We start from the raw sequence: 8,631 nt of genomic DNA on the forward strand, positions 1-8,631 counted from the left end.
CATGTGTAGAGATCCCAGACTGTTACTTCAGTGTCTCCTCAAGTTACCACTGGGAACGAGGCCTCTGACGCTTGACATGAGTGTCAGCCTGATGTGTCACAGTGCAGAGGGAGATTTAAGGCACTTTAAGGAAAAGTCTTTCATTAACAGTGTCTCTTGCACAGCCAATGAATACCCTTGTTGGGCACTGAGAGCCAGGCAGTTTGTAACCACAGCAAGGCCTCTAGCTGAGCACCAAACCCAAAGGAACAACACCAGGGCCTTGGCTCAGCCACAGCTGCACAGCAGTGACAGCTCACAATGTCACAAACCTGTTAATGTTTGACTCCCTTTGCTGGCTCTGTCCAGCACTGGGGAAATCCTGTCCCACTGCATGGATTTGTCTTCAGAGCACTTAGAAATTCTAACTGCACTATGATGTGTATCTGTTCTAGGGATTTGTGTGTGAGACTGCTTTGTCCTCACCAAATGAAGGAACAATTATGGTCTCCAAAGACGATTTAGAGAGAGATACAATATTAGATGAGATTGGAAATAATATATTGGTAGTGAAGGATATTGAATTACTCAGGTTGACTGCCGGAGTGTATTCCTGCATTTCTGCATAATGATTTTGGCCATTATAATGAAATAGTGAATCAGGGGAATAAAAGATTGTCAATAAGGTATTTAAGCTTCCACTAGCGAATGTAAAATACTTACATTTTATCATTTAATACCAACTAGGATGCTTCTCTTTATCAAACTGCAATAGGTTAGGTGAAAAACTGTTCCTTCATTGTTGTATATCAGCCCTAGGGTGAAGGTAGGGTTAAATTTCACTGTCTAATGCACATTTGTTCTCATCGTAAAGCTAATCTTGTAATTTCTCACAAGACTGGCAATCTTAGGAGAAATGAGCTAGTACTGAGGTTAAATTACCTCTTACCCTAAAGGAGGCAAAGGATATTCTTGGATGAATGGCTCAGCATGATACACATTATAGATAACTAAGGTGTTGCATAATGCAAGTCTTGGCTTTTGGCTGTGGAAAGAGCTTTAGGCCTGTTTCTAGTAGCATATCTGTCTGGGAAATAATTCAAGGCTTTTTGGAATAATTCAGTTTTACTGCAAGTCTTTAAAATGGTACTATCTCATTTTGTATTGTCTGTTGACTACTGATCTCAGAGTTTTCAGTATTGGAGCTATTAATGCAGTCACTTGCTAGCAGAAAAATGTACAGTGCTGACTTTTTTGATGAAGTGTGCAGGATACTGGAATTTAAGTAGTGTGGGTTTTTTTAATGTACATGACTATAAGCAGTAAAACACCTTTTTCTCAGCACAGCTGTGGAGCTAAAATTTTTAAAGATTTTATGTCAATGCTTACAGATTTAAAGACAAGAAAATGTAATGCTTTCAGCACTTACTTTAATATTAATTATTGAAATGAAGAAGAGCTAGATAGAACTCACATTTGATCAAAACAGATTTTGCAATCTCTTTTTGATTGTTTTCTGACAGCACTGATTCTTCTTTTCTGAAACAGACTAAATTATAATAAAATATACAGCCATAGAAGGAGGTGAAAAATAATCCTGGAATAAATTATTTAATGCTGGTTACACAATTAGTTTTATCTCATAATAAATTATTTTTCATAGTTTTCACCCATTCCACATGAGAGGAACAAGAAATGGCAAGCTCAGCAGAAAGTAGGGACATTATAATTTATGAGTGGTTATTAAAAGCATCAAGAAAGGGAAGTATTTAGAGGAAAAATCTGGATTGAAAGAAATTAAAGTGCCTATAAAGATTATTAATATAACTGTGGCTCATAGTTCAAATAGTCAAGTGTTTCTTGAGTGTGCAATATCCCTTCATTTGCCAGTAGTGCAAAGTTAAGGGAGAGATTCACTTTACCCAGTGCTCTTTGATATGTCTGTGAAAGAATTGAAGAAATTTAGAACATTTTTTGGGCATTTTTTGATTAGAGCTTGACACGACACTCAAAATGACAGAGAATATAATAGAGAGGCAAGACAAATGGCATAGGTAAGCAGTAAAATTATAACTTTATAAAATGGGCTGTGACTGATAACAAGGTCTCACATTGTTGGTGGTCACAGATATGGAAAACTTCTGCAAAAATGTGTAGAAGTTTGTGGGATCAGGCAAATAAAGGACCTGGGATATATTAATAAAATATTATGAATTGGAAGGGACCCACAAGGATCATCAAAGCTCAACTCTTTAAAACTCAGTTGAGTTTGATTTTAATCTCTTGTTTATTAATCTATTGGTTATCTCTGGATCCCTTTTGGATTATCCCTAAATGCAGATAATATATTAACATTGATGCTGATCTATGGTTTTATGTTGATGTGAGAACTTTGATACTTCTTGAGAAGTCATAGAAAAAACAAGTCCATTTCAGTATGTAGTATTGAGATGAATTTTGGGACTAGTAATAGCCTATATAAAATTTAGGACTGAGGTTTTTTTGCTAAGAAAAAAATAATTATAATATTTCTGAAATGGCAGCAAATTCAGTGAAGAAGATAAATAGGTATTTGTGTGTGTACAGTTACCCAGAAAAGAAGACAGAATAACTTATTTTAGACAAGAGAAAAGCTGTCAGTATGCATCTTGAGCAGTAGAAATAAAATGCCTTTAACAGAAGAGTAGCTATTCAGCATATGAGCAAAGTGGCAAAATCCAAAGAGAGAGGAAGGAGAAGAAAGCAGAAGGTTTCTGCCCTAAATCCCTCAGTGATCTCCATTCCCACTGAAGAGGAGGAAATGAGGTGGGGTGAAGGGAAGGTGAGGGTCAACCCCAAAAGCATGATTTCCTTTTTTGTATCTAGTGAATGAAAGTGACAGGCTTTCCTCTGTGGTTCATTTGTAATCATCTGCTCTTAAGAGTAACTACAAACAATAGTAAATATTAGCACGAGTTCCAATGCAAGTTACAAAATATCATTTACATTCTGAGATGGAATCATTAGCACCTGATTTTCCAATAATATTCTGAGAGTAAAATAGATTGAGATTTGGGCTTGCAGTCCTTCTTGACTGTATTTTTTCAATATTTTATCTTAATCAGTGCTCTTTCTTCCTGTATAGGGAGAGGTTGGCTTGTGTCATCTGTTACATGAATGAAACTATGAATTTCAAACAACACTTCCAGCATCTGGGCTTCGTGCGGATGTGTGACATCTGAGCTAGGTAAAGAATACATTTAAATTACTTTCTTAATTGCTTTATTTAGGTGCTCAAAGCTATTAATAAAAATGGCTGAAGGATGAATTTTTTATAATATTTGGACAAAGAAAAATAGATATGGTTGGATGGTGTTAAAAGGTAATAATAACAATGATCATAAATCTGGAAAGTTCAAGAAATTATTGTCCTCAAGAAGAATAGGTTTAATGGAGATGCTGGCATCATTACTCTTATTATGAGAGCCGTTGTGTCATTATGTGCTGTTAATATGAATAAGTGAAAACTCCTTCAATAGCATCTCCCCCCTGTGCTGTGTCTGTTACCTGGAGGAATGGGTATGTGAACAAGCCACATTATCAAACTAGGAGTCAATTTATTCTATTCTCACTTTTTCTCGTGCAGTTTTTGATAACTTGAGGGATGTTTCTGATTTCTGCCACCTGCAGCAGCAGCACTGGCAGCACAGGGAAATGCCAGGGAGCCCTCATCACGATGTTCATGTCTTCAGAGATGAGAAGGACCATTAAAGTTAAAACTCCTCCACACCCGCTTTAGATGTGTCACCTCCTGAACTGCCTGATAGGGTGATTGCATGGGCAATTCAAAAACAGCTGCCCTACCCTGCAACCCCTTTTCCAGAGGAGCCATGTTTTCAGAGCAGTTTCTCTTACTCTCTGCAAATCTCTGCCTTGCTCTCTAATTTAAAAAGATATTCTTTGTGTCTGCCACCTCCCTGCTAAATGTAGATTGTGTGTCAGGGGGCTGACACACAAAAGGCCTCAATCTCTTAAGAAGCTGCCACCAGAACACCTAATAGACTGTCAGTTTGAATGTTTAAATGAGACACAGCAAGGGAAGGAATAATGCTTTTAACAAAAGAGTGGTGGGTAGACTACGAAAAAAAAGCTCAGCTCCACTGACAAGGTGACTGGAAATGTAGTACTTGCAGTGGAAGGGAGATATTGATGAAAGCATCAGTAACAGGTGAAAAATGGTGCTCAGACTTGGGCTGCTAATGGGAATAGAGCAAGCATTTATGGCTGTAGAGAGAAGCAGGTAAGGAGTCAGGTTGGGACTAGAAGATGGGCTCCTTTGTAGGATGCAGTGCTGTCACCTCCCCCTGTGAGGAGCAGTACTTTAAGCTACATCTCTGGATGTAATACAGATTTGGGCATGACTGAGCCTTGAAAATTAGTGTTTGTACATCCTGTTTGTGTTTTAAACCATTGCAGGTAGCTACATCTTTGAAACTATCCATGACATTATTTGGGTTAGGGATTCAGCACTGAATTCCTGCATGGCAGCAGAATCCCAAATTGCCTTGCTCACAAATGGAATGTAGAAGGATAGAAATTGCAGGAGTTTTGCTCTGTGTTATGCAAGTGATTCATTTGAACACTGCCATTATGAAAACACATTTATTTTGGCACACACTCTAACCAAAGACTCTTCTGTTTTCTTCAAGAAAGGTGGAAACAAAAGCTCTGTTCTTTCTTGTGGCAGTAAAAAACTTCCTGGTGTTTGGATTTGTTCTTTGATTGGTGGTCTTCCATAAAAATGTGTATTTCTTTCCAAAATTGAGTGATGCAAAAAAGAAGCCATTACAAGTCAGGCACAATCTCTTACTCCCTAGTCCTGACTAGGATCCACTCATGCCTTTGGCTACCTGTTTTGCCAATAATTTTCCAGTTAACAGGTGGCAAGCCCCACATTCCTGGATATTATTAAATAAATGGTTTTCCAGATGGCTATAATATTGTATCTTTAAATAAAAATACACAAGCTTAGTGTCAGCACCTTATTTATGGAATGCTTTTGGCTCCTGAACTGCTTGTTAAAATTGTTGTGAGCCATTTGGTCACTGAGAAGTAATTGTGTATTACTGTAGACAACAAGCTGTTTGCATTAATTAGCAAACCAAGCATATTGCCAAATGAGGAATAACATGTCTTTGACATCTCTGCAGATCCTGGTAACTGAAGCAGTGCAAACTCATGGATTGTCTTTGCTGCATGTTTATTGTGTGAACTTCCAGTCTGCCCATCTGCAAAACCACCAGGAGCTCAGCTGGGAGGAATAAAAGCTAAGGTAGGAGAATCAGTGTGTAAAGGTACAAGGAGTTTGTAAAATGTCATTGGTTTTTGCAGAAAAAGTAATTTCTGTGATGATTTTATGTGACTTCCAAACATGGGAAATAGTAAATATTTTGCTCATGTGTGCTACTTTCACCACCTAGGGAAGAGCTGTAGTAAATTGATCAGAGGTACCCTGAACCAGCCTCAGGGAAGCACAGTACAGCATGACAGAGACACAACCTTCTGAAGAGAGCAGAGTAATCCACCTTGGGTGAGGCCATGGACAGGCCAGATCTCATGGAATTAACCTCAGAAAGAATTCCAGCCACTCTCTGTCTCTCCCATTGCGCTTTTGAAGGCGCAGGAGTTAGACAGCAATGCCTCCACAGTACATTTGGCTGTAGAAGGTGCCCTTGGCTGAACAGCTAGATAGAATATGCTTTTATTCTGTTTTGTTGGGTTTTGGGAGGTTTTTGTTAAAACCTCTTGAAAGATCATGAAAAGATGGGGAAAACTGCATGAGAGCAGCAACTTTGTTCCATGTGGAAAAAGAAGGGTCAAGATAAAAAAGATATCTCTATAGAATTAACACTAAAAGTAATGCTGGGGGGTTCCCCTTTGGCCAGTTAACTTGCACCTTCTCTTGAAAAATAATGTTATACAATATCAACTGCATCCTAAATAGCAATTGTTGTGATAGGCACTATGAAAGCTTTGAGATTCATAGTATTTCCTGTGTAGCACTGTTTTTTTCCTCAAGGCTTTTTGAAAATATTCTCCTCAGTGGGAAAGCTTCATGTGAAAAATTAGGAGTAAAGAACCCAGGGTAGTCTGGACCCAGGGGCAGAAACATTCATAGGGAGAGTGGGAACTGGGGGTTTGACATTTTAGAACTCTAGCTCTTCTCATTCCTCCTTGCTTGCGAGTCCCAGCTTGGTTTTTGATGACCTCTGAAGTCTTTGTTGACAAAGGTGGTCAGGAAAAATTAATTTTTGAGGAAAAAAATTTTGATTTTTTTTTTGACAAAAAACCCCTGCCAGCTACCTCCATTTTTCTTTTAAAATGAAATTAATTGTGTAGGCATAAGGTGCTTTTAAGAATTATATTCCTGGACCTAAGCTAATAAGTGCACGTGTCTCTGAAAACTCTTGTGCTGCTGTGGTGGATTGGGATAATTTTCTGTATGTGCTTTGTAGTGCAAGTAATAAAACCAGGTTTGACTCCAGTGTTCAGATTTTTACCCCCTGAACTAGGAAATGCGGGTGGTTGAAATCTAGCAGTGGTTTCTGCCTCTTTTGTGTTGTGTAGAGAACAGAGGCACAATGGGAGAGAGGAAGGAAAAATACATTCAGGTGCAGGTCAGTGCTTTGCATTTTGACTTTTTGCAGGAATGCTTGTACTGGTAAATGCATTTTTTATCATTTATCCTGTGCTTAAGAATTAGAGATGTTTGCTACTAAAATGCCAGGTCCTCTGAGTTATTAAGCACAGCATAACGAACCCTTTGCAAAAAATAACTAGAATGTGATCTATGCCTGCAGAGGAAGGAAAGGAGCAAAACACATTAGAAAATAAATTAATGTAAGGCAAAATAACCTTAGTGCACAGAAATTTATAATTGCACTGATCTTGTTAAGGTGCTTTTCCAGAAGATGCTGCACATTCTGTGCAGAAGTACACTACAGTGATGAGTGTCATTCAAAATTAGGATCTTTCATATTCAGAGTGTTTCACACACACATTTGGCATGTACAGGTAGAGACATTTCAATGAAGCAAGATATCATCTAGACAGGAACTCTTAACAAACAATTCCCACCAGGGGCTTGGGGATGTAGTTTTCTCGTGCTTCTGGGTTTTGGCTTTTTGTTTCATTTTTTCTTCTCTAGGATGTATTGCTTTTTTGTTTACTTTCAAAAGGCAGCGCACTGACATAATCTTTTAGGATCTCCTTCATACCTCCAGGGTTATGCTGGAGGTCAGGGCTGCATTCTCAGCTCCTGGTGGCTTGATATGAATAAATTGATTTTGAAATAACTAAATAAATTTCTGTGATAGGATAAGCAAAGATAAAGCATTTTCACCAGAGGGTTCAAAGCCAGCATAATTGGCCAATAAATAAATAAGAAAAATCTCTTTGCTGTCTTTCAGAATAGCATCTCTCACACAATGTTTTTCACAACTGCAGGGTTCACTGGCCTTAGCCTCATGTGACTTTAGTTACCCAGTTGAGACTTGTTACTCCTTCTTGGAGTTTCCAGGGGAAGCTGATGTCCTGTGTGCACCCTAAGGAAATGTAACTGTGAGCAGAGCAGTGTGTGGTGATGGAGGCCCTTTAACAGGGAATTGTCTGAGGGGACTTTGTGCCAGCAGTGCATGCACTTGAAAGAAGATCATGGATTCAGGCAGCTCCTTTGCCTGCGCAGGGAGATGTACAAAGCCCTGTGTAAGCCTTGGAGTTAAAGGTTGGATTGTGATTGTGATCCAATCCCCAGACTGGATCAGTGTGTGAGAGGCAGCTGAGCAGCTGCTCCCTGCAGGGGCTGCACAATGAGAGCAGGAGCTGCAGGGGGGGCACAAAGGGAGGCACTGCAGGGGCAGAGGGGCTGCCCTGGGCTCAGCCCTGGCTGGGGCTGCTGTGTTTGGGGGGTTGGAGCAGGGGCAGCCCTGGCACATTGGTGAGCAGGTCAGGATCAGGATCAGCCTGTGTGCAGTGCTGCCCTGGTTCTGCACACACTGCCCGTGGGAACAGGCTGGATGGAGAGTGCCATGTGCCTGGCAGGAGAGCCTCCATCTGGGCCTTGACAAGAAGAGAGGTTCGGGGAGGTTTTTTTTTTGTTAAAATATTTTTGCCTTCTGTTATTTTGCAAAAGTCATTGGACATTTTCAGAATGGCTTGATTTGGTCTATTTCTTCTGTATTATGACCTGAATTAAAGGGAGCAGGGAGTGAAAAAAGTGGATTTTAAAAAGTTCCCATAGTAAGTAAACTGGACTTTTAATTTTTGCTCAAAGCAAAATTTTTAGGTTGCGTTTCACTTAATTTGACTGCACTCCTTTTTTCTAAAGCCATGTTTATTTGCATGGAGGCTGAGTTGTGAAAGGGGAAGGTGTGCCTGAGAAGGAAATTGAGCAAGATGCTTTCAGCTTGTCTGGCTTTGATTACTTGTCAGGAGCAAGTGTTGCTCTGTTACTGAACCTGTTAGTGTTATGCAGTTCTGCTTTTCCTCAAAAAACTCCATCAGATGTATTTGCATGTCCCCTTGGATGAAAGCCCCAGAGCCAGGCAGGGATGTCCCTGCTACCTCTTGTACTGTGAAGTGGTTGCAATTTTGCTTTTGAACCTGGAATGATAT

At 39.6% G+C, this 8,631-nt stretch overlaps 1 long non-coding RNA gene across 3 annotated transcripts in view; it reads left to right on the forward strand.

Annotated features, from left to right (window-relative positions):
- Window positions 1-5,984, forward strand: part of LOC135452036 (uncharacterized) — a 104,160-nt gene extending 98,176 nt beyond the window's left edge. For all 3 annotated transcript variants that reach the window (XR_010441524.1, XR_010441523.1, XR_010441525.1), the window contains exons 3-5: window positions 3,104-3,205; window positions 5,169-5,290; window positions 5,439-5,984. This is a non-coding gene — a long non-coding RNA (uncharacterized LOC135452036). The remainder of the gene's footprint in view (window positions 1-3,103; window positions 3,206-5,168; window positions 5,291-5,438) is intronic.
- The last annotated feature ends 2,647 nt before the right edge of the window (window positions 5,985-8,631 follow it).

Source organism: Zonotrichia leucophrys, chromosome 10, assembly GCF_028769735.1.
Source record: "Zonotrichia leucophrys gambelii isolate GWCS_2022_RI chromosome 10, RI_Zleu_2.0, whole genome shotgun sequence".
In the NCBI taxonomy this organism is placed as follows: Eukaryota; Metazoa; Chordata; class Aves; order Passeriformes; family Passerellidae; genus Zonotrichia; species Zonotrichia leucophrys.